Genomic DNA, 27,383 nt, shown 5'->3' with positions numbered 1-27,383 from the left:
CAGAGGGAGTGGCTTGGGGTGGAGGGAACAGCAAGTCACGAATCACCTCATTAACCCTTCCCTAGAAATGTAGGTGCATTGAAGTGTTTGCGTAAATAATGTCTCCATTTGACTCTCAATCTGATTATCATCCCTTTTTTGGTAGTTATTCCTAAAGGATGGTGGGGTCTGAGTGGGAGGACCGAGGAGGAAGGGGAGAAACACAGCAGGGGGAAGAAGAGGGTGGAGAGGAAGAGATCACGAAGAGGGAGGAGTGATGGGAAGGGGGAAGGGAGAGAAAAGCTAAGTAGGTGAGCTGGTTATGTGCGGTCTTTTTGTCCCTTTCTCCTGGAAGGCAATACACACACTGAGTTTGAAAGGAGGTAATGCACCCAGAGGAAAGTGAAACTGCCTTTGTAGCAGAAAGTTCTCCAGGCACGTGTACTGATAGTTCGATCTGCCTTGCTTGCCACAATCTCCTCGGTAAAAAGGAATTAATTTTTTTTTCAGTTATGTGTGCTTTTAAATGGATTTATCTATTTTTCTAGTCATTGTAATGTTATCAGTGAAAATTATTTTTTTCCTGTACCTTTGATGCTTTTGAGTTTTGAGCTGAATTCAGCTCAGCATTTCTTAATATTTTTGGAAATTTTTCTTTCATTTTATAATGTTTGGTGCATATTTTTTAAACACTTCCACTGATTTTTTAAAATCTAGTTTCTAATTTGTTTTCTTTTACATTGATTTAGTTTGTGATGAGCATTTTTCTCTATTGGGTTGATTTACAGAATTTATATCACAAATGGTATTTTTTTTAAAGTCTGCTGTTCAATGGCTACTAAAATTCCACAAATAATGTTGTCCTGAGATTATTCATATTATGCATTGGAATATGCATATTCCCATGATATTGGTTTGGGTCCTGTGGTGTTGTTGAGTGATTTCATTCCTATCCAACTCTCTACGACCCCATTTGGGGTTTTCTTGGGAAAGATACTGCAGTGGTTGACTGGCAGAGCCCCAAGCCATGTCCTGCTTTGCCAGGAGATAGGGCCTTGATGGAGTTGTCCACAGAGTTGAGATAGAGGTGAAATGGCAGTGAAATGACTCTATCCACTGGACCACCTAGCTGTCCCTTGGGTGGTATGCTTAATTACATAACCAATTGTAGGCATATGCTTGTAATTTTAAGATTCAGGCTCAGGCCTGTAAGGCATCCCCTTCAACATTTATTATTTTCCTTTTTTGTTATCTTTGGTCATTCTAATATGTAGAATTTCAACAGATAGAATTTCAAAGGTACTTTAATTTGCAGTTCTCTAATTATTAGCGATTTGGAGCATTTCCCATATGGCTGTTAGTTTGAAATTGTTCCTAAAGTTTGAGATGGGCTACTGCTAGGCCCCTTTCCTTCCTCCCCTTTTGAGATTCTTGACCTTTGTTACTTCAGATTAGGAGGTCTAAACCTCAATACATGGACCCCAAGATGTCTTTAGTTTTCAATGAGTCTATGAACTTGGATGGGAAAAATTACATATTTATTTGAATATAATTCATTTCTTTTGTAATCCTACGTATTCTATTTTATTCATTTAAAAACATTATTTTGAGAAAAAGTCCACAGGTATTACCAAAGGGGTTCGTGATGGCAACAAAGGTTACAAACCCCTGCTCTAGATGAATTTCATTGTTATTCTTTCTAGCTCTTTAAAATAATTCTTGGGTTTTGTTTCTTCTTCCTCATGATTCATTCCATTGGTCATAATTCTTCTTTACAACTTGACTATCATGAAAATAAGTTTAATGCGAAGGTATATGTAGAAGTTATATTGGATACCATGCTGTCTTGTGGGGAAGGGCAGACGGGGAGGAAGAAAATCTGGAGCTCAAAAACATGCAGAACTGAGTGTTGCAAACTAAAAATTTTTAAATCTTAATTTAATTTAAAAAATAATACTTCAGTTGTTTGATTGGTATAGCATTGGATACGTAAATTATCATTTTTATTATATTGATTCAGACTACCTGGACAATTAATATTTCTCCAATTTCCTAGGTCTACTTGATTTTCATAAAGATTGTTTTGTAGTTATATTCACATAGTTCTGTATGTCTTGGTAGCTAAACTCCCGGGTATTTTAAACTTTCCACAAAATTACTTAAAAGGAAAGTATTTTATGCAAATTAAAACAACTCTGAGGTTCCACCTCATGCCTGTAAGATTGGCTAATAGGACAAAAAAGGAAAATTATCAGTGTTAGAGAAGATATGGGAAAATTGGGACATTAATGCATTGTTGCTGCAGTTGTGAACTGACCCAACCTTTCTGGAAAGGAATTTGGAACTTTGCTCAAAGGGTATAAAACTGTCCAGCAATGCCACTACTAGGTCTATATCCCAAAGAGATCATAAAAAAGAGGAAAAGACCTACATGTACAAAAGTACAGCAGCTTTTTTGGTAGTGGCATAGAATTGGAAATTGAGGGGATGCCCATCAATTGGGGAATGGCTGAACAAGTATGTGCTATGCAGTAATGGAATACTCTTGTGCTATAAGAAATGACAAGCAGGGAGATTTCAGAGAAAACTTGGAAAGACTTACATGAACTGAGGCTGAGTGAAGTGAGTGGAACCAGTAGAGCATTGTACACAGTAACATCAACATTGTGTAGTGATCAACTTTGATAGCTTTTGACACAATGATTCAAGACAATTCCAAAAGACCCATAATGGAAAATGCTCTCCACATCCAGAGAAAAGAATTATGGAGTCTGAATGCAGATTGAAACATACTATTTTTGTCTCTTTTTTCTATCTCGTAGTGTTTCCCTTTTGTTCTGATTCTTCTTTCACAGCATGACTAATGTGGAAATAACATGTATAGCCTATATCACATTGCTTGCCATGTTGGGGAGGAGGGAGAAGAGAGAGGGAGGGAGAATTACCCCTGATCTTAATGGAAAGGCATCCAGTTTCTTCTCATCAAAGGTCATGCTGACTCTTGGTTTTACTTGTTTGTACTTCTTAGCATATTATCAATTTTATTATATTGATATCACTACTTACCATATTAAGGAAAGATTTATATATTCCTATGCTTTCCAGTTCTCTTAAAAGAAATTAATGTTGAATTTTATCAAAAGTTTTTCAGCATCTATTGATATGATCAGGTGACTTTTAAATTTTGTTGCTATTAATATGGTCTATCCTATTCTTAGTTTTCTCAATATTGAATCATCCCTGCATTTGTGATATAAATCCAACCTGGTCATAGTTTATAATATTTTTCATATGTTGCTGTAGCCTTTTTGCTAACATTTGATTTGAAATTATTGCACGAATGTTATTGTTTTATCATTTTCTTTCTGATTTGATTATCCCTAGTTTTAGACCAAAAATATAACTTTCAGTCTCAATAACTAAATCCCTCCCCACTGCCTTAAAGACAAACTGAGTGCTTTAAAAAAATTCTGAACTTAGACACAAAAAAAGAGTATTTCCAAACAGTGGATAAAGTTGAGGGTCTGAAGTCAGGAAGACCTGAGTTCAAATCCAGACTAGCTGAGTGACTCAGGCAAGTCAATTAATCTCTGTCTCAATTTCCTCAACTATAAAATGGGAATAATAATAGCACCTACTTCCCAGGGGTGTTGTGAGGATCAAATGAGATAATATTTGAAAAGTGCTTAGCACAGTGCCTGGCACATAGTAGGCACTTAATAAATGTTTCCTTCCTTCCTTTCACATAGCAGAAAACAAAAAGAAGGATTCTATATGAAACCATGAATCTCCATAGCATAGAACTTTTTTAAAATTCATATAATAAATTCTATACAGTACTTTCAAAATTACCCTCTTTGGCTGTGCTTCCTTCTGAACTTCTTTTTTCTTTTTCATGTTTTAAACTGTTACAAGGGTGCTCTCTCTTTTTACATCATTGCTAATCTCTTTCCCTCCCTTCTATTGCCAAATTTAAAACAGAGAGAAAAAGAAAAAAATCTTATAATAAATAAGTGTTATCTAGCAAAATGAATTCCCACAGTAGTCACGTCTAAAAATGTGTCTCTGTACCTCCCAGCTAGATTACTCTCTGGAGTTGGCCATCTCCTCATCAGCAGACTTGCGTAACCCAAGATGCCTCCACCCTAGGGCGTGCTCTCCTGATTGGGCCTATCTGGGATCACCAAGTCAAGTGAGACCACAAAACTGAATTCATTATCTTTCCCCTCAACCCTTGCCCTCTTCCTAACTTCCCTATTACTCTCAAGCGTACCCCCATCCTCCCAGTTACCCAGGCTTGCAAACTAGGTGTCATCCTTGACCCTTCACCTTCTCCCTCCTCATAAAAATCTGTTGCCAAGGCCTGTCAATTTTGTTTTCTAAACATACAGTATACTCTTAACTATATGGCCCCTCTCACCTCTGATAATGCCACCCCCTGTGCAAGCCCTCATCACCTCATGCCTGGACTATTGCAATAGCTTCTGGTTTACCACCCTGCCTCAAGTCTCTTCCTCCTTCAATCCATTTTCTACACAGCAATCAAAATGATCTTCCTAAAATGCATATCTTGCCATATCACTCCTCCAATCAACTCCAATAGCTCCCTGTCACCTCTAAGATCTAATATAAAATCCTCTATTTGGCATTCAAAACCCTTCATAATCTGGGCTCTTCTGACCTTTCTAGTCTTCTTACACATAACTCTACCCCCACCCCACCTACTCTTCAAACCTATGACACTGGTCTCCTTTCTATTCCTTGCACACAAAATTCCATCTCCTAACTCCTTCCAGGCATTTTCACTGGCTGTCTACCTAGCCTAGAATTCTCTCCCTATCTCCCATCTCCTGGCTTCCTTGAAGTTTCAGCTAAAGTCTCTCTTTCTATAAAAAGCTTCTCCCAGTCCTTAATTTCAGTGCCTTTTATCTGAAATTATCTCCAACTTCTACTATATCTATCTATCTCTATATATATATCTAGAGAGATAGATAGATAGATAGATAGATCTTGTTTGTTGATAGTTATGGCATGTTGTTGCACTGTGAGCTCCCCTGAGAGAAGGGACTAGTTTTGGGGGTTGGGTTTCTTGTTTTGGGGTTTTGTTTTTTTGCCTTCCTTTGTATCATCAGCTCTTAGCACAGTGCCTGGCACAGGGAAGGAGCTTAATGATGCTTGTGGACTGAGTGACTGACCCCAGCCATGCTCACTTCATTCCCAGTTCAACTCACCCTCTGGATCACTCCACCTCTTGACCTTGCCCATCTCAAACTCTTTTCTCATGGATCTTCCCTCAAGGTTTTCACTCCTAAGATAGAATTGATATTTCATTAGAGGCCCTAAGCATATTTACTCCCAGCTTAACTCACTGCCCTCCTCCCCAATTTTCATCTCCCCATTGTGTTTTATCTTCCCCTATTAATGCTGAGAATTCATTAGAAATTAGCTTTCTCTGTTATTTCAGATTGTTATTTCATTAAGGTTCTTGGTTGTCTTAGCCTGTGCAGACAGCTGAAATTACTTTACCTCTTTTGCATAATTCTTATTTGGAATTATGAGGAATGGAGAAAAGTCCTCCATCTTGTTTGTAGTGCCACCCAAAGTCCATTTCTTGGACACGTGTTGGACAAGTTAAACTACTTATTTGCCTACCAATCCAAGTGTTGGACAAGTTAAACTGCTTATTTGCCTGCCAGTTTCTTCCTTCAGAGATTTCATTTCCCTTTTTATCTCTCGCTTTATATATCTTAAGTATTCATGTAGTCCTTGTGGAAATTCCATTTTTCCCCCTTTGCGTCTAATAGTTTTTCCTTTTTTGAATTTCTAGGTGTACAATAATTGTTGATACCAGTTAGTGTTTGCTTTAATTTACTCATTTCTTCAGATAAAGTTCCTTAAAGGTGGCTTTGTGCTATGGCCAGACTCGGCCCCCTGATTACCTTGTGGGTAAGGTGATTTTTTTTACCCTGCTTGGTCTACCCTGGGTCTCCTGGATTTTTCCATTGTCCTTCTACTCTTGGGGTTATGCCCCTCTTAACTCTGGATTCAAAGTGCTGCATCTTCAGCCGCATTCCTCCCCTCCCTTTATGGCGCCTCAGGACATAATTTTAGGCACCTCAAAGCCCAAGAGTCCTGGCTTGCCCTAGTCTGATCATTGTGGCACCACGCTATTGTCTTATGTCCACAACTACTCCCCAAAGGCTTCTAACATCCTCACCTTGGGCTATTTTTTTAATTAAACACCCTGGCACTTCCTGAACATTTATATTCAAATAAATGGTGTTGAAGAAAGGATCAAAAATCAATTGGAAACTAAATAATTTAATCTTAAAGAATTGGTTAGTCAAGAGTAAAACAGAGAACAACTAGAGAATTTCATCAAAGAAAATGATGAGACAACATATCCACAATTTTGGTATGCATGCAAAACAGACCTTAAGAGAAAAACATCTCCTATCAACAAAAGAAGAACAGCTTGATAAATTTGGCAAGAAAAACAACCAGAAATGGAACAAATTTTAAAACTCCAATCACACACCAAAATAGAAAAACCAAAGAGGCAACTAACAGAATTGGAAGCAGAAAATCCCTGAATTAATAAATAAGACAATGAACAGATTTTTAAAACTTCAAAAAAAAAAAAAGATAAACCATTAGGAGTGTGGCTAGAAAAAAGAAAGCAGCAAACCAAATTGCCAGTATCAAAACAAAAAGGAAGACTTAACAACAAATGAAGAATAAAGGTTATTATTAGAAATTATTTTGACTAATTATGTCATTAAAATTTACACACTAAATGAAATATATGAATATATTCAATGTGAGAAATAACCCCTCAAGCCCAAATAAGTGCGGTAAATTAGGCAGACTTAGGATGAGTGAAGCAGTTGGAACTTTAATACATCCTGCATGGTGGGTGTGGGACCCAAGATGAGCTCCCCTACACCCTAGAGAAGCAAGAGTGGGTCTGTTGAGAGTGAGGGATGAAGTCCAGGAACCCCAAGATTGAAGTTCCCAGATAGGGTAATTGAGGGGGAGTACCCCTCAAGGACCCAAGTACTGGAGAGGGTCAGGGCTGCCTGGAATGAATTCACGGACCCAAGCATTCTTTAAGTCAAGGTGGCAAAGATTTATGACACTTTTCAGAGGGTAAGAGTTCTTAGGGAACCTACAACCTTACAGGGGTGCAGATGAAGTTTATATAGTTTAAACTTTACTAAAACATGTGCCAAATATGCTAATTAGGTGATTCACGGCAGGATTATGGAGTGGTTAAGGGGTGGTCAATTCTTAAAGGAACACTGCACTTTTTGTATCTACTTTGCAGCTCTCTTACCCAGAGTTCACTGGGAAGTAGCCCAAGGTGGGGGTTACATGGAGGTGTGTTTTAGGCCTAAAACATCACTAAGTCAACTAACAGTCAGGGCTGACTGGGGAATACCAGGTTGCTCCCATCAATGTCTTGTTAGACAAGATAAATGTAAGGGAGTATACATGTGTCTAGGTATAGCATGCATATGACAGGTCAGTGAGTAGTAAATATCTCTATGACCCAGTACACAGCCAGTTCAGCATGTACACAGCAAGTCCAAACTAATAAATTCTATAGGTACAGCTGGCCACTGCATCAGGAAGAGAGATGAGTGTTTTGCTAGAGCATGCTGTCCTATTTTGCTAGAGAGAGCCTGCTAGGGACAGTGTTTTGAGGCTAGGGAGAGATATGATTTTGGAACTGGGGTCCAAGCACAGGCACCCAAGCACCCCATCAAGTCTTTTGTACCTGTTCCTGGACACCAGTCCCCCCTAACTGACTCTGATTGGTGAGAGTCAGCATAGTTCACAGGCTTCCCAGAATGCCTACTACATGTTCCCCTTAATATGTTCCCCCCTCCCACCTCAGGTAACACATGTTCACAAAATGGCACTGACCCTTCCTTAGCAGCATGTAAGTTAATATCCATAAACCTTAATAAGCAGGGGCAGTAAAGATGGCCCTTAACCTTTGTCCTACTTTTGTCCCTTGGAGCACCCAGGTTATTTTCCAGAACTGTCTCCCCATGTAATACCTCCCTTCTTTGGCCCCATCCCTAATGTGGAAACACAGCCATTAGCCTAACAGGGCATGTTGACTGCATTCCTTATTCAGATAACCTTGGTGGAAACAGAACTCATCCTGCTAACTCTTACATGCAGGAATACAAAATTTTCAGATTAAGAGAATAAGAAATAGACAATAATTCAAAATTTAGAAATTGTAATAAATTGAATGGGCCATAAATGAAGATTCAAAGGAAGGGGAATAAAAAAAAAAAAGAAAAACCAGGACAAATGCATTTACAAGTGAATTCTCTCAAAGAAAAAAATATTACATCAACTGTTCATTAAAATAGGAAAAGAAAGTGTCAGAGATGCAACTCTAACGGCAGCACCCTAATTCAGGTTCCATATTGAGGCAAAATGAGACACGTAGAAGTCATTGCACAGTTTAATAAAGGAGGTTTACTTTGCCCCAACAGAGCAAGACTATGCATCAAGGATATAGGGGCACCTAGCTTCTCTGGACACAGCCCCCTTCATCTCCATCTGAAAACTCATTTGGTCTGCAGGTCATCATGATATAATTACTGGTAATCTTACAGCACTAACCAAGTCTGGGTTACAGGCTTGTACATGGCTGGGACTTTTTATGTCTACAGATAACCAGGAAGCTACATCAAGGAAGCTGGGACTGATTAGGTCATGTGGGCAGATTTGTCCTATCACATACCATTGTTTAATAGTAAGATCCTAAGGATCTTCTAGAGAAATGGTGTCAAACTTGAATAGAAACAGATCCCTGGGAGTCACATTGAATTAGAAAACTACAAATTAACATTATGTTGTATTTTTATTTATTTTGTTATGCCTTTCCCAATTACATTTTGATCTGGAGCTTTGTGGGCCATGAGTTTGACACTTTTGTAGAGGGCTTTTTACCATTTAAATGCTCATACTATTACTTGACAGTCCTCCCGTGCTAAGGGGAAAAAGGAAATAAACAAAACAAACAAAAATGTGGAAAAGGAAAGAAGCCAGAAATTCTCAACCTTTCCTCCCTCCTTCAGAAGGACAAATCTCATGTGGCAGATGATGCAAAATTTTTGCAATTCATGGTAGGAATGCAACATGGTGATGATGAACTGAGTTGATGAGATCTCCAATATGGTCCCAGATTTCTTCTGATGTGAGGTGGTGATGACAAGCAGGAACATGCCAAGAACATCAGAGTTACAGCCTGGACATTTCTTGTACAGTCAATCATTCTACATCAGGCACCAATGTCATTTGTATTAAACTGGCTAAGAGGCCTTAAGTCTCTTTCATAAACCCGATACTGATGTTCTCCCTCAACCTCTACCCACTCAGCATTCTCTGGCCCACTTGCCAAAAACTCCTCAAAAGCCATTTTGGGGCAATGATACAAAATCCTTGCCCCCTGAGAAGTCTCTGTGAAGTAGCTGTCCCCCTCTTCCACAGTGGCTAAATAAAGACTCTCCCTCATTTTCATCCAGTGACTCAGAATTACCACCAAGTCAACTAAAGGATTTACTTCTGATGGGATAAGAGCCCCAGGAAACCCTTTCTTCCCCTACCCCCAACTTCCCCTGAACTCTCCCAGATGGCCCTGGCATTCACTTGAGGCTCATTTCAGTATAATCCTTTTACCTGCCCTTTCTTTGTGGCCCTCATTATCTGCACCTGGCTCTCGCCCTAGACCACCACTCTTCAATTCCATCTAGTACCCCTTCCACATGATCCCTCCCTGGCGTTCACTTATGGCACCTAGCCCTTCCCCAGGCCTGCTCTGTTACCTCCCAGGCACCCCAGACTACTTGGCCACTCTTAGATCACGTCTGTATATAAGATCCATCTTGCCTCCATTAAAGTGCTCATACTCCTTAAGAATCTGGCCGATGCTCAGATTCAGTCTGCCCTGCTTGTCAATACAAGTGTCACAATAGTGCGATTCTTAAAATCTCGCCCACCCCAACCGTGTTCTAATAAACCTTGTCCTTGGCTGAAAGAAGGCTTCAGTTGAATTCATTTGAGGCAGGACCTGTATCGCTTGCCCTTGAATTTTGGGGTCCTGATACCCCTAGACCTCAACATTTCCTTCCAGGTAAAATAAAACCTGCCGTAGTTATCTGGCTGGAAAAAACATTCCCTCTTGGCTGAGAAATTCCCCAGGAAACAACACTTGTAACACATACATACATCAAAGTCTGATAAATATGGCACTAAACCACCATAATAAAATTGCACCCTCATTAGTTCACTCACCATTACTTTACTAAGAGTCATGCATTTCTCCAGTGAATTAATTGGATAAGGTAAATTTAGGCACCATAGCACACAGGCTGACATTGGCAATTTGCAGGTCAGTATTCTAAAATCCTTCAGTACCCTGTCTTCAGTGTCTTAGACAGTACTGGGGACTTTGTAAAAAATGGAAATTCTGGCCACCCTCCAAATCATTATGTTTCTCCATCAAAGTTGCTCTTATATACATTTTTTTTAACCACAAAACACTTTCTAGGGCTGGGGTAGTAGAGAAAGTTTTCTAGAGGTTAAGAGTGATGTCTTTGTACTCAAATGGGAAGGGCAAAGCATGAAGGCCAGTCCAGACCATCCTCAGTATTTGATATGGAAAGGATAGTCTTTGTGATTTTTAGCACTATAAAAGAGAGAGAAAAAAAACCCTTGTATAAATTTAACAAAAAAACATTTGAACTGAATAACATGTATTGTTTCTTCTTGTTGGCATAAAGCTAATCTTAACCCCACTTAGTGGCTTGCACAGGAGTTAATATTGCAGGTGTTGCAGGAGGTAGGGAGGAGGGCCCAAAGGAGAGGACTAGTGATTTCACTGATATAGTGAATCTCCAGGTGAGGAAACCCCCTCTACCCAGCACCTTCTCTGTAATTTAGAGTCTTAGAAAGCTGCTTAGAGCAGGGCTCCCCTGCCTATTTTATAAAACAGTTTGATAATGTAAAAAACTTTATTAATTCAGGCCAAGCAAAAATAGATGGGAGGCCAGTTTTGGTCGGCAGGCCCTAGTTTGCCTCTCACCTTACACTCTTCCTTGCCTCAGCCCCTCCAAGATTAAGTGACTTGCCCCAGGTCACACAACTGGTATTTGTCAGAGCCAGCCAGGTTTTCCTGGCTTTCACATCTTCTCTCTATCCACTACACCACACTGCCTCTTAAAGCATTTTAATCAATCCTAATCATTATATGAAAAACATTTATTAAGATCCTAATTCCACGTGATAGCTTGCAGAGCATGATATAGATGATTACAAAGCACCCCTTGGCACACCTTTCTGGGTTATGGATAAACACTCTTGACCTAAGAAAGGTTTGTTGTTATTTTCACTGTTGTCATTCATTGGTTCTGCAAGACCACAACACTGATGCTGCTGGGAGAGCTAGTTCCAGATAAACACTGCTATAAAATTGGCAATGAGCTGAATAATGCCGCAGTGGAGCGTCATTATAATTTATTACCGATTGCTTTGTGAAACTACTTCTGTGATGATAAAATCTTATATGGGGTATGTTTCCAATAGTTAAATATAAATATTAATAATTTCACCACTAGAAAGCTCTTTAAAAAGTTTTTAAAGTACAAAAAGCTTACAAAAAGGCTAAGATGCAGCATGGCATATGGCAGGTAAAGTACCAGTTTGGAGTGAAGAAGATATGCAAGTGCTGCCTCAGACACTACTAAGTGACTCAGGCCAAATTACTCAACCTCTTTGGGCAATTCTTCAATATTCATTTCTTTATTAAGTCAAATAAGCAGATCCCAGGCTCCGCAACCAGAGATACAGGAGATCACAGATAATTTTTATTGCATGAAAATCAAAAGTTTTTAGATTAAAAAAATTAAGATAATTAGGATAAGAATGGAAGTGACTAGGAAAAAACTTTGCAACTATTTCTGATAAGGATTTGATATCCAAGATACCTAGATAACCAAAGACAAAAGCCAATGCCTGCTGTATAAATGGGGAAAGAATATTTCCAAAGAGAAGAATTGCAAACTATGATATGAAAGAACAATCCAAATCACTAATAATAAGCAAAATGAAAACTCTGAGGTTTCACCCTCACCGCTAGCACACTGGCAAAGATGACAAAAAATTAGAAGACTCGATGTTGTGAGGGTGGTGGTAAAAGGGTTATACTAATGCATAGTATTTAGGGCTACAAATTGGTCCAACCCTTCTGTAAAGCAATTTGGAATGATTTAAAAAAAAAACAGATAGTTCCCATCAATTCCCATTGCTATGCATATACCACCGCCTCTCAAAGGAGTCAGTCACACAAAGAAAGGCTTTATATATGCCAAAATAGGTATAGCGGCACTTTTTGTAATAGCAATAAACTGGAAACACAGTAGATGCTCATTGACTGGGGAGATAACATATACAGTGAGTACAAGGGTATAAATGGAAAAACAAGAATAATTGAAGCTAGACAAAATTATAATGACCACACTTGGTCCCAAAGAAGAGTTATGACAAGATAATTTCCTCTTTTCTTTGCAGAAGTGGGGGCTAAAGAACACTGCAGATATCAGACTTTTTCTATACATTGCCTCTGCTAAACTGTTTTCTCTTTTATAAATTTTTGTTATGAGATAACTCTTTGGTGGAAAGTGGAGATGGAAATATCGAAAAATGGAGGCTATATAAAAACAAAAAATGTTAATAATTTTTTTCTTTGGTACAGGAAGTTTCCATGCCAAGAATTCTCCATGCTGATGAAATCAGAGATTCTTCCTGAAAGAAATCCTCTGTGTCCCAAACAAGTATATGATGTGCCTAAACTGGGTAACATGGAGAATATCCAGAAAACAAGAAATACAATCAATCATTTTGTGATCAGCTCTGACTTTTATCAGTGACTCTTCCTTGGACTCTTTTAAATCAAACTAAGTAAATTTACAAGTGAGTTACTTCTCCAACACCTACTAAATCTGTGCACACAGTTGACCCAGATTTTTGTCCTTGGTCTCTCAATCTGTTCCTGATGTAAATTAAGTTCCTACCTTAGTCCTCAAGTTCTGGACCAAATGTAGTCAATTGTTCCAACCCTACCATAGTTTCCTGCCTTGATTTTACCCTCGAGAAAAGATATGTAGGCAGGACCACCTTGACCGGGAGGGAGAGTGGTACACACCTACCTTTCTATCTGATGCTGACTGATCTGTCAAGACCATCCACCACTAAAGCATGATGGCTGAATCCTACCTCAGGATTGGGTTAGGGTGTATCCCATGATTCTTGACTCTGGATGGAACTAGTAACTGTCTCTGCTGTGACATTTTCACCCCAGAATAGGATATTATGGATTATCAGAAAAACCTGTTGATGCTATCCCCACCACCACCACCCTCCAAGACAGTTCCAAAACCTGAAAGGATAACCTGAAGGAATATTGCTTTGGACTTGCTCTAAAACACTCTTAACTTTTCAAATGGACAAGAACTCATGGCTTTTCAATAGCTATAAACACATGTTTAACCCCACTCCATGCCACATCTATACTGGCACAGTAAATATACATTTCTGAGCTGCATGTTTAGAAAATAGGCAGGAGAGTTTCTGGCAAATAAATGAATAATGATTCACTAAGTGTTGACTAGGTGCCAGACACTGTGTGAGAGGTTATGGAAACAAAAGAGAGAATTTCTGCCCCCATGGAAAAATACAGAACTCTCCAGTCTCACAACTCAACTAGAGTGATAAAACATGCACAGTATATACCCATACAGACATTTGAGGAGGGGCGTATTAACACCTGAGGGGAATTAGGAAAGGTTTTTTGAAGGATGTTACAATTGAACTGAACCTAGAAGGGATATAGGAGTTCTAAGATACTGAGGAAAGGAGGGAAAGCATCCCAGGGATCTGATCACCTTTTGAAAACTAGGAGGCAAGAGAGAGGTGGATATTACAGGGGAGGATAACAAAAAATTCAGACATTTAGGAAGATCAGAAGAAAATTGTCCCTTGTTGGTTAAAATGCAACAGTGCAAAGAATGCTATTATCTTTGTAAAATGAAAAATGGGCAGGAAATGCCCCACGTCTCGTCCCTAGTATTTTACTCTCTGAAAATAGAAAAGCAGTTGGAGTACGTAGTAGCATGCAAAATTCCAATGAATTACCTTGCCTGACATCAGGCATTTAGGATCTAGGGTAAGAGCTGTCATCTTTGAAGCATTTCAAAGCTGATCCTCAATTTAAATGGCTTTTGTTGTAGCAACGAAACCATTAATATCCTCCTCCCCGCTACAAGAAATCATGTGCAATGATTATCATGAGCAGAACAGGCACTGTTTAAAGCAGAAGGAAGGGAAGCTAAACTTACTTAGGAAATGCAGCCAATCGAAGATTCTTATTCAGGCTAAGGAGGGCATCCATGTCTTCTTTTGTGAGTTCAAAATCAAACACCTGGAGCCACAGAACATCATAAAATGTCTTGCTAAAAAAAGACCTTAGACATAATCTATGGAGAGGAAGCATGGTGTAGTGGATAGACTTGAAGATAGGAAGCCTGGGTTGGAATCTTGCCTCAAACATTAGCTGTGTAACCTTAGGCAAGTCATTCTCTGAGCCTCAGTATCTTCATCTGTTTAATGGGGAAAATAATAGTTGTCTTGCCACTGGACTTCTATGACTCTGGAAGTGAAAGTGAAGCTGATGACTTCATGCCACTCTGCCTCACTTCAATCCAATTCACACTAAGGGTAGGACATCACCCTTGATGTTAAATGGTCCTCTTCAAACAAATGACACTATGTTCCTCAAAGGCTTCTTAGGAAGATCCAGTGAGATCATGGATGTAAAGGATTTTGTAAAACTTAAAGCATTAAAGCAGTTATCATCACCAAAATCACCACCATCACATGGTCTAAGCTCCTCATTTTGAAAATGAGGTGAGGCATAGACAGACTGAGTTACCAAAGGTAAGTAAGGTAGTAAGCATCAGAGCTAAGACTCGAACTCAAGTCTTTTGACTTCAAATCTGGAGCTTTTTGACTGCACTACATATTGCTAAGAGAGGATTTAAAGCCAGGAAATGGAAAACTAGTTACAAATGTTTATGAGGCTAGATTGTAATGAATACAAACTAATGATAGCAGTTAAAAGCAAAATAATCCAGGAAACTAGTCCATCCCTGATCTGATGACTCCTCTCAGAACCAACTCCAAAATATTACATATCTGAATACTTAGAAGCTTACTTTGATCCTGTTCTATTGCCTTGTAAAGTTTTTATGAAAAACAACTATTTCTAATTGTAGCAATTTGTGACAACTTTGGTACAAGAATGATGAGTTCTGACCTGACCCAACGTAACATTCTATTTCATACAAGAGAGAAAAACATTCCACTGCTAAGAAGTATCGGCTTGAGTTTTTGCCTTTCACAACAGATGTCACATTGATGGCTGATATCCAAACACCCATCACTAGTAGGAAGAGGAAGCAGTTTCCCCAAAGCTGCTACCGTCCTAAGACAATTTTAACACAGCCGTTATTTTGCCTGAGACAGTCAATCACAGAACAGGCTGCAGCCTGCAGCCTGCAGAATTTAGCTGACATGTGAAACTTTGGCTCAGGTTACCGATAGAAGAATTTCTGGCTGAGCTTTATTATACCTACTTAATTAAGTTCAGACATCAATTACAGCCCTGACATTATCTGGTCAGTTCTTGCTTTGTTTTCAAAATTCCAGCTTGAGACCTTAGCTTTAGCTCCAGTATTTGCTGCTCAGTTTGTTAACTTACCTGATGTCTATCTTTCCCTTTTGCTAGCCATTCTTTGATGTATAAATTTTTACCTTCCCTCTATAAATTTATAATATATCCATCATGATTTGTCCTATATAAGACTTAGAGAAATGTTACTCATTTCGAAATTGGTTTTTGTGTAGCCTGAGACTCTGCTCTGAGCATATAATAAAGCAGTTATTGAAATGTCTCTGTGTATTGACAATTACAATTGACAGCAGTATTCATCGATGAATCCTTGGATATATTTTTATCCCCTGTATTTGGATACAATTTCCCATTAAAATCTGAAGATATTGAGAATGCAATTAAAAGACTACAAAATGTAGACTGAGAAATTCTGTCTCCAGGATTTGGAATCTCAGCCAGCACCACAAAGCTCCCAGCTTGCATTCTGCTATTGAAGTCCTTACAGAGTATCGTAACTACTCTAAAAGCTGGAATATTTTACAATGATCATGTTACCGTATGAATCCCCATAATGTTCTCTGAGTTGGGAGAAGAGGAATGATGGTGGTAGATTAGTGGAAAGTGATAGATATGAGAGAAAAAAAGCATCAATAACAAATTTTTCAATGCCCAGAAGAAAAGAAAATGGTAAACAGGTCAATGTTGATACTACCTTATTAAATTTTATATACTTCTTTGGAAGCAAAATATTCATAAACCTCAATTTCTTCTTTTTGTTGTTGTTCAGTCATTTCCAATTCTTCGTGATCCTATTTGGGGTTTTCTTAGCAGAGATACTGGAGTGATTTGCCATTTTCTTCTCCAGCTCATTGTACAGATGAGGAAACTGAGGCAAGCAGGTTTAAGTGATTTGCCGAGGGACACAGATACTAAGTGTCTGAGTCCAGATTTGAATGCAGGAAGATGAGTCTTCTGACTCCAGGCCTGTCACTCTAGCCACTGTGCCACCTGGCTGCCTCCTTATACCTCTCTCTTAAAGAGGAGAAACAGGGAAGGAAATAAGCACTTACATAACACCTGCTACATGCCAGGCATAGTGATAAGCACTTTATAAATCTCATCATATGGTCTTTTCACTAGCTTTGATTTGGCCTAAGAGGTGGGGTTGGCACCTAGAAGTTGTTGGCACCTGTTCATCTGCCTTCCTTGGGTGAGTTAGCAGCCTGGGGCAAAAAGAAGCTGCTCCCCCTCTAAAATCTCTCTCCCATTTTGGGGATTTAGGGATGGGGAAGGGAAGACATCTAGACCTATGCTTCCATTGACTTAGGGAACTCCTAGACAAGGAGTTCTTCTACCCATGCTGGGCAGCCAACTGTTCTGCAGTTTATAGTCTTAGAGATCTCTAGAGTTAAGTGATTTGCCCATGGACTTAAACACACACACACACACACACACACACACACACACACACACACACACACACACACAATGTGTCAAAGGAACTAAACCCAGGGCTTTCTGACAATTTGGTTCTCTAGGCACTTAAGCCAGGCTAATTTCTATCTTTCGTGTATAATCTATCAATTAGGTATTCATTTGGGTTAAGAAATCCTTTTTTTTTAAATCTAATAACCTGTTGACCTTGTTAAATTTATCAGTTCTTCACACACTTACTTTAACCACAGGTCTGCATCCTTAATACCTAGTTACTAAACAGCTCTCCCACCCAGAAAGAAAGAGAGCTCTGAATGGAGGATAAAAGGGGGTAAGTTAATACTGTAGGCCTGAAAGGAGTTCTGCAGGAAGGGATAGAGGGAGTTATGAATGTGCCAAAAACAAAGGTCTGAGACCAAAGAAAGGATAGCAACAAACTGCCAAAATGAGGGGTAAACTCATCATGTTGGGCTAGAGCTACTCAATGTTTACTCTAGTTAATGAACAACTGCAGCTTCCCAGACATGACCGACCCCACCTGACTTGGCTGCCCCAGTACTCAGACCACTTTTCCTATTTCTCTTACATCTTGGACTTGGTCACCCCAAATTTTTTATAACAATGTAACAAAGACCCCATCACAGGATCACAGACTGAGTTAGAAGGGAACTGAGAAATCATTTGTAGTTCAAACCCTTCACATTAACAGGTGAAGAATCAGGCCTGGAGGAGTAAAGAAACTTGTTCAGAGTCACACAGGTAATAAGTAGCAGAGTCAGGATTTGAACCCAGCTCTTCTGACTACAAATCTAGTGCCTGTCCACTCCATCCTCCTCTCTCTAGTTCCCTAATCCTGAAGGAGACTGCAGAAGGACAATTCCTTCACACCTTTTGACCTGATGACTGGTGAATTGTTGGCACAGTTATTTACCAGCCAACAATACTTACCTGGAAGTTCTCTTTTATTCGACTTGGTGTGACAGACTTAGGGATTACGGCCATATTTCTCTGTATCTGAAATCGAATCAAAACCTGTGGAAGAGACCCACATATGGAGATTGTGTGGAGTCAGCTAATTATGGTTTTGTCCTAACAAAGAGTATAATAGTGCTTACTTTAATACCTCCCAACTCCCCAAATAGTCATAGTAATAGGTAGTTTTTATTATGTCATCACCCAAGTCTGAAATTAATCAACCATATTCTGCCATCATGTCACACAGGGAAGGTCAGTGAGCCTTGGCACTCTAGTAATTATGACAGTAGAACAAAAGGAATTTTAATAATAAATTCTGTCTTCCAATACACTCTTGTTTCTAGTAAACAGTGTAGGGGTTTAGTTATTAAATACTATAGGGATTAGTTTACTGGGGAATACTACAGATTCCTCTGTTCTTATTCCAGTTTTTAGGGAATGGATTAAACAAGGAAGTATTCATGGAACTGGAAACACTATAGATTTTGTGAATTGCTGAACATTTATGTGGATCATCATCATCATCATCATTGTACAGTCAAGTCTTCCTTATTCTGTGGAGAAGTCTTTTGGAGAAGTTAAGATCCAGCAGCAGGAACTTCTAGTGGGTAGAAGGAACCTAGGACAACTGACTATGGGGCAAGGGAATTGTATGTTTCCCTATTAAGGCTGGTTTCAGGCTCAGGGCCAAAGAGTCAGGCTCTCTATGAGTTGGCTCCAAACTGCCTCTCTAACTTCACCTCCACTATTTACCATCTTCCACATACTTCATTCTCTAGTCAAATTAGACTAGTTACCATCACATGAAAACATCTCAGGCTTTCCCTCCTTTGTGCTTTTATTCACATCATTTCCTACACCTGGAAGGCAACTATTGTAAATTTGAGTCACTCTTCAAGACTTAGCACAAGTAGCCCCATTTGGATCATTTGGGGCAGGGTAAAGAGGGCAATCTATGGAAGAAAGGGGTATTATGGACTCAGTATCTGTGCGCTCTTTTGGCAACATCTAGTGTAGGGCCAAATGGAAACTTTCAGGGTTGCCTGCATTCTATTTTGGAGTGTTTAATGTGATAAAATACCAGGTCCCCAGAAGGGTGAAAGACATTTCTTCTCTCATTACACCACTTCCCCTTACAACAATCCTGTGTTACCTTTGAGGAGGGCAAATGGCACCTGGCAACTTGGAGTGGACTACAGGGAGCAGAACAAAGTCATCATGCCTGTCTCTACAGCTATTCCCGATTTTGTCATGGCTATAGAAGAGTGAATGGTATGGGGCTGTCAAACTTGCCAATGCTTTTTTCTCTATTCCTGTGGCTGAGATTAGTCAGGAACCACTTGTTTTCACCTAGGAAGGAGTCTGATGTACCTTTGTTGTCCTCCTCAAGGGCTACCTGAACTCTCCTTGACATTATTATTCACATTATGCTTGACAGAGACCTGAAAGAAGACTCCCTTCCTGTGGTGGTACACTAATGTACACCACTACATTATTATCATAATGTCAACTTGGTCAGATGAGGCCTTAGATCAGATGGTAGCCTATATATGAGGGACAAGGGTAAGAATCAACCTTAAGAAAATCCAGGGTCTACTCAATCAAGTTCTAGGGGAATAAGGATAAGGAAATGATAAGAAAAACCCAGAAGATTCCAGAAACTATTCAGAATAAGTTATTTCCCTGGCTTCCCCATCATCTAAGAAGGAAGGCCAGAGATTTATTGGACTCTAGGTTTTAAGAAAACACACATTCCCCACCTGGGCATCCTGATGGCTCCCATTTACTGATTCATCCGCTAGTATGTCTCTTTCAATTGGGATCCATAATAACCCAGAAATACCTAAAGTAGCCTTTCTAACAGTGTAACAACAATGTTGCTAGCAGGTGCCACCAACAACACCAGCACATAGGAAGGCTACTAACAAAGGTTCTTTCATCTGCTTTTCTAAGGAAAGCAACTTGAAGGGGTTTCAATTTAATCAAACATACATATGTCATTCACTTAGTTCAGGGGGAAAGCCAACACCCTGAACTTCAGGACATATATCATTCACTTAGTTCAGGGGGAAAAGCCAGAACTCAACTTCAGAGCAAATACAAACAGAAATTACAAACAGAGACAATATAAACAGAGCAAACACATACAGTTATCAACAGATAGGCCTCTAGCTGCCTGACCGAGGAATTACACAGTCACCAGGGAGCGAGGCACCAACATCTGGGTTTTCAAAGTCGGGGGGCTCCAGCAGCTACTCAGAGTCTCATCTGGTCAAATCACACAACACTCTTCCAGTGAGTGAGAGCCCCAAACAAAGTATTAACCTCTGAGTTTTTGTACCCTGTTCAGGGTCAAAGGGCATCACAATCGTGCAACGCAAAACCATGTGGCACTTCTTCAGGCATCACAACCATGCAACTCAAACCTATGTGAACTAGGCTTTCCCTTGGCAAGAAAGTCATCAAAGACTGCTGATTTAATCAAAGAAACAACGACCAGATTCATCAAAGGCAATTGATTGCTACAGTGCTCCAAAAGAGTAAACAGTAAAAAAGTCCCACCTTAATTACCAATACAAATCCTTAGGCTCTTAGCACCTTGAATGGTCCATGACTGTAAAAACTTGCTATCATTCACTACATAGACCAGCCTGAGGCTTGAGACACAGTCTTTCAGAAAGGGGATTTCTGGCTTTTATTTTCCTTCACATTTTTGTTCTCTTTTGTTTTTTCCCTTTTTCCCTTAGTAATAATGCCTATGCTAGGAGGACTGTCTAGCAAAAAATAAGCATTCAAATGACAGAACATCCACTAGAAGATCCTTAAGACCTAGCAACTAATGGGTAGAATTTCATAGGGCCAGCATTTCCCTAATGCAATTTCTTTCCATTTACAAGATGGGAAGGTCTTCCCTAAAAGAAAACAGCTACCCACATGGCTTAAGTAGTTTTACCTTCTTTAATGTAATTTCCTTTCTCCCCACCCCTCTTCCTTCAGTCAACATTGGGCAGGCCCAGGACAAAGCTGCCCCAGGACCTGATTGCCCCCAGCTTCCTGATCAAATACAGGCATAAAAAGTCCCAGTCACATAGAGTCCAAGCCTCTCAGACATGGTGGGTGTCCAAGACCACAAAAGTCACTCTATGACCTTCCAATCATACACATTTCCAATAAGGAAAACAACTAAGTATCACTGTATACTTGTTGCATATTCTTGCTGTTTTAGGACAAAGACCTTCTTTTCATAAATGTTCAATAACTCCTGAGTGATTTATTTCATCCCAATGGAACCTGAACTAATTAATTGCTGATATTAGAGCTATACCTCCAACACATGTGTATGTCTTATTATTTCTAACATACTTTAATATCCCTGCTAGCAGGGAGGGACTGGGTCTTATTTATCTTATTTATCTTCCATAGAGTCTAGTAGAGTGTCATTTACATGGAAGGCATCCAACAAACATTTGTTAAGTTTGTTGAATATCATCCTGCAAGTATAGGAGAACTTTCCATCGCTGTACCTGAGCTTTAGATTTCTTGTATTTTTCAGCAATCTTCTTAATAATGGGTTCCTTGAAGACATCACTAGAGAGAGGGGACACAAGAAAGTTAAACAGAAGACTGAATACCCAGCCCTTCTCTCTCCCCATCACCATTCCTCTGGACTCCTGCACTAGGAGACCTTTCCATACGTCTCCCTGCTTCACATTCTCCCCTCTCCAAGCTATCCAAATGGCAGCCAAGTCAGTTTTATTAAAACAAGGGCCCAGCATTGTCACTCTCCCACACAAAAAGCTTCAGTGGTCTCAGGGTACAAACTCCTTGTGTCTTATATTTAAAGCCTTCGCAATGTGGCACCTACCTTTCTAAGCTGACTGTTCATTACCCTACTCCACACACTGTACATTCTCAACACACTGGCCTACTTGTCCAATGTACACGATATCCCATCTCCTACCGTTTTGCTTTCATACAGATTATCCTCCAAATGTGGTCAGTACTGTTCACCTCCACTCTGCACAATCCCTAGTTCCGTTCAAAGCTCAGTTCATGTGTCACCTGCTATACAAGGCCACTCCTGATCACCCCAATTTTTAGTGCCCCAGCCCTGGGGAAATTACTTCATATATAATTTGCATTTTCTCATGTGTGTACATGTTATTACCCTCAACAGACTGAAACTTCCCTGACAGCAGAAATGAACTGACAAAGCAGACTTACCTCGTGCCCCCAAGAGGACGATAGGCTGTCACAGAGATATCTTTTGAATGTCAATAGTTGATCAGCTTCTCCTGAGTGAGGAATGGGTGGCTCTCTATCTAGAATCAGATTTACAACTTATATCAAAAGAGAAGTCACAAAGAAAATATTCTTGGGCGAGTCTGATTATTTTAAAGTATTATATCTTACTTTTATTCATACCTTTTGTTTTTAACATTATTTAATCCTAGCAAAGGGTTTCCAATAAAAACTGGGTGGGGGGGAGGTGGTTCAAAATAACTCACCAAAACATTGACAGTGTCTGGTAGAAAATACAATTATTTCACACCCTTAATTGCATATTTACTTCTGCAGTGAAAAGAGGCAGGTGCATCTTCTCACCGCTTCTTTGAGACCAGGCTTTGTCATTTTAATTCCAGAGCATCTAGTTTCATTTTTTTTTCTTTCTGCTTACATTGTTTCAATTGTATATAATGTTTTCTTGGTTCTGCTTACTTCAGTCTGTATCAGTACATACAAGTCTTACAAGCATCTCTCAATTCGTTATATTTATCATTTCTTACGGTGAAATAATACTCCATTACATTTATGCATCAAATTTGCTTATCCATTCCCCCATTAATGTTCATCTGCTTTGTTCTCTACTTCTTTGCTAAAATATAAAGTGTTACTATGAATACTTTCGTGTATATTGGACCCATTCTACCATTGACCTCCTTGATATACATGCCTAGTGGTGGGATCTCTGAGTTAAAGTATGAGGACATTTTCACCACTTCTTTTTTATTTTTAGCGTAATTCCAAATTGCTTTCCAGAAAGGTTGGCCTAATTTACAACTCTACTAACAATATATTCATTTGCCTTTCTTTCTGAAGTTTTCTCTAGCCATTGCCTATTTTTATCTTTTGATGATGGCTAAGTTAGGTAGGATTCTGGACCTACCTAAAGATATAACCAGTCAGGTCCTGCTCCCTGGAGCCTGACAACTTGGGACCAGCAGAAACCATCTTCTACCTCCTAATTAGGTTTTCACTTGCCCAAAGGCCCAAGAGCCCTGCTCTGCTTTTAGTGTCATTAGACTAGGCAGGACAAACCATTTCCTGCCTCCTCAAATAAACTTCCAAACAGAACGTATGACCTGCCATCTTCTTACTAGCTTTATTACAAACTGAGGGCCACAACAACACCAGGATTACTACAAACTATACTTCCTGCCTGAAAACATAGTATTTCCTTCTTATGACTACCTCAAAGTGGGCTTCCAGACACCTCTGTGGACAGAGCAACAGCAGGTCTGACAGTTGAGAACTGTGCCACAACCTTACAGGATCAACACTGAAGTCTTCTTAACACCTGCCCTCATCAGCATACCTCACTATTTCTCTGCCTGGTTGTTGTTCAGTTGGTTTCAATCATGTCTGACTCTTTATGAACCCATTTGGGGTTTTCTTGGCAAAGTTTACTCTGCCTGGACTCATTCCCAAATGGCTGATACCGAACCCCTGGCTACAAAAAAACAAATCCTTCCCAACTCTAGCTATCCTCTCCCTCTTTCCTATTCACCATAATAATCCTGCCCCCTACAAAGTCCCACTCCAGATCCACTAACCCCTTCTGTTGTATAATCCAAAATGCCTACTACAGAATGAATAAACTTCTCATCTCATATCACTTCCTTTCTACTTCTGTTTCATGGCAATCACTGAGACCTGGCTCCTTCCTGATAAAAATGCATCTCTGGCCACTCTTTCCAGTACTTGGTTGTGCTTCATTTCAAACTCCATTGTGGTCATGGCAGAAGGAGTCAGAATAGTCCTTGTTCCCCATAGCCACTTCCACTCTCCCTCTATAACCCTCCCTCAGCAACCACTACTTTGAAGTTTTGGGCAACTCAAATTTATGACCAATTCTGACTGGTATCTGCCAGCTGCCAGGACAATCTTCCTCCTTTCTCAATGAGTTCTTTGCCTCTCTCACAGTCTTCCTTGATACCTCAATTCCTGCCTTCGTTCCAGGGAACTTCAAGAAAATACTGATATTCCTTTAAATACCCTAACTTTCCAGGTCCTCAATCTACTCAACTGCCATGACCTACTCCTCCACTCTGCCTCAACTACACACACACAGGAATGGTCATACCGAGTCTCCCACTTCCATGTTAAAGAACTCTGAATTTCCTTCATCATGTCATAATCTTTTCCCTGTCTTCCCTATGCCTTATTTCTAAAACTAGTCATCTTCACCATAATCTTTAATCTCTCTATCCCTCAGTACCATTCCAAGCCATCATTCTTGCTCCAGCTACACTCTCTCTCCTTCCCAATCTTGACCCCTTGTTGAAGCAGTTACTCTTGAATCTCTTGTCCCCTTGTCCTATCTCCTATCATGTCTTGTGGAATTCCACTTTGTATACTCTCATCTTCTGCCTTCTTCATTTTTTCTCACATGCTACTGAAAGAAACTGAAGGAAATCAATTGTATAGATTGAGTCCGCTAAAATTTGTGCTTGTTCATCTCTACTGGGATCTCATTGCAGCAAGACCATTCCATTCCTCTTCTTTAATTGATTCCCCATCCCTCTTACCACTCTAGTCTCTAATGATTTGACTAGTCTCTGGACTAGTTTAATCTTGTCTAAGGAAGCTCATGACCAATGCCTCTGCATATATCCTTTATTCCATCCCCTCCTATCTTCTCCAGATTACTCCCATACTCTTCCCCTCTCCAATCATCAGTCTTTCCCAATCTACTCGTTCCTTCCCTAACGCCTCCCTATTCATTTAAAAAAAATACTTCTTTGGATCTTACCATGCCTGTTTACTACTGCCCTATAGCTTATCTTTTCTCAACAAAACTGCTTGAAAAAGCCATTGACAATCAATGCTTCCATGCTGTTTCCCTCCTAATCTGTAGTCTTTAGTCTGGATTCTGACCATATCATTCAACTGAAACTGCTCTCTCCCGAGTTATCAATGATCTCTTAATTATCAAATCCAATGGTGTCTTCTCAGTCCTCATCCTTCCTGACACCTCTGCAATCTTTGCCACTGTGGATCATGCTTTTCTCCTGGATTCCTTTTTCTACTCAAAGTCTTCGAGAGCCTGCTCTCCCCTAGTTCTCTTCCTACCTGTCTGACTATGCCTTCTCAGTCTCTTCTGATGGATTTTCATCCATGCCCCACCCACTAATTGTGCCTCCACCCACCCACTCCAGGTCCTGTTCTTTTTATATTTCCTTAATTTTTTCACATGGTAACTTTACCAATTATTATTTCTAGGTAGATAGTATCTAGATCTATTTTTTCAGCCCTAGTCTCTCTCCTGAACTACAATCCTGCATCATCTCCTATATATCGGACTTCTCAATGGAATATCCCAGAGGTATCTCAAAACAAAAGGTATCTAAAACAAAACTCCCTCCTAAAGCCATCCCTCTTCTTAACTTTTCCATTCTTCTAGTCACCCAAGTCAGCAACTTCAATATCATTCTCGACTCTCATTTTCCCTCATCCTCCACATATATCATATAAATTTAGGGCAGAATTTGGGAGGATGGCATGTAGCAACACTGGGATTAATAACCACTAGGTTTGTTAATACTCATGACCAAGCCTAGCATAATAGCGTATGAAGAGATGAACAGCAATTTCAGCAGGGACAGAATTGTATGCAGCCTCCTTCGTGCACTATTCCATGGGGCAGCATGCAAAGTGGTGGTCTCATAGAAAATGAACTGCAGCTCACAACCAAATGACCAGAGAATTTCTATTGCATGGGAATATGATGTCACAGGATGTATATAGCAAAAGGAAGTCTCAGCTGACTTCAGGTAAGCTAACCTTGCAAACAGGCTCTTGTCTATCTGCCTGTTAGCGTAACCCACAATATCATGGGCAATCAGAGGAGGTTAATTCTGGTGGAGGATTAAAACTAAAAAGACATTTTCATCTTTTGCCAAATTTTCTAACTCTTTTACAAACTCACCTGCTTATTTGTTGGCTTGTATCGTAAATCAGGCTTATTCAAAAGTCTCTAAATTTGTTTATGGTTGAAATTTGAAACCCCTATAGCTTTCACCAGTCCCTCACTCAACAGATCCTCCATGGCCTACAGGAAAACAGAGACCACATTTAGCAGAGGGAAGGAAGGAAGGAAGGAAGGAAGGAAGGAAGGAAGGAAGGAAAGAAGGAAGGAAGAGAGGGAGGGAAGGAAGGACTAAGTGCTTACTATGTGCCAAGCACTGTACTAAGCACTTTACAAATATTATCTCATTTGATTTCCATATCAACCCCAGGAAGTAGATGCTAAATCTGTAAGCTTATGAGGTTGCCTCTATGCCCCATTCTCCCTCGCAGGAGTAGCACTCATCAGAGCACACCTCTAAAATCCATGCTTCCATGGGGAGAAGATGGGTAATTAATCCACTCCATTTTGGACAGTCTTGCCATGGGGCAGAGCTCTATAACCTGCTATATATCGTGATCCCTTCCCATGTTTCATATCTATCCATGTTAGACATCATGCCATCCGCCCTGCTGCTAGGCCATATTTCTCTTGTGTGGCATGGACAAATCACTTCACCTTTCTAGGCTTCAATTTACCCATCTGTAAATGAATAGCTTAAATTATACCATTATAGGGAGATAAAATGTTCTGTAAATCCATAGAAAAGGCTTGGCTTATTGTGCAAAGTAGCCATTCTCTAATTGGGGTACAGAGACTCTTAGGGGTTCCCATGACCTTTCTTAGGAGATCCAAGAAATCAAAACCATCTTCATAAAAATACCAAGAAATTACTTGCCAATTAAAGTATTCCTTGCATGTCCAACTACATATCTTTGTGAGGGTGGATTTTCTTCATATATTTCCAACCAAAAAAAAAATAATACAACAGATTGAATGCAGAAGCAAGTATGAGCACACAGCTATCTTTCTATTAACTAAAAAATTAAAGAGATTTGCAAAAATATGTAAAATAAGGCCATGCTTTTTGCAATTTTTGCTTTAAAATATAAT

At 39.7% G+C, this 27,383-nt stretch overlaps 1 pseudogene; it reads right to left on the bottom strand.

Moving 5' to 3' along the window:
• Nucleotides 1-10,303: 10,303 nt before the first annotated feature.
• LOC118850248 overlaps nt 10,304-27,383 on the bottom strand; it is a 30,827-nt pseudogene continuing 13,747 nt past the window's right edge.

Source organism: Trichosurus vulpecula, chromosome 5 (genome assembly GCF_011100635.1).
Source record: "Trichosurus vulpecula isolate mTriVul1 chromosome 5, mTriVul1.pri, whole genome shotgun sequence".
Classification (NCBI taxonomy): Eukaryota; Metazoa; Chordata; class Mammalia; order Diprotodontia; family Phalangeridae; genus Trichosurus; species Trichosurus vulpecula.
Note: the sequence above shows the minus strand (reverse complement) of the source record. Positions and strands in the feature narration are given on the sequence as shown.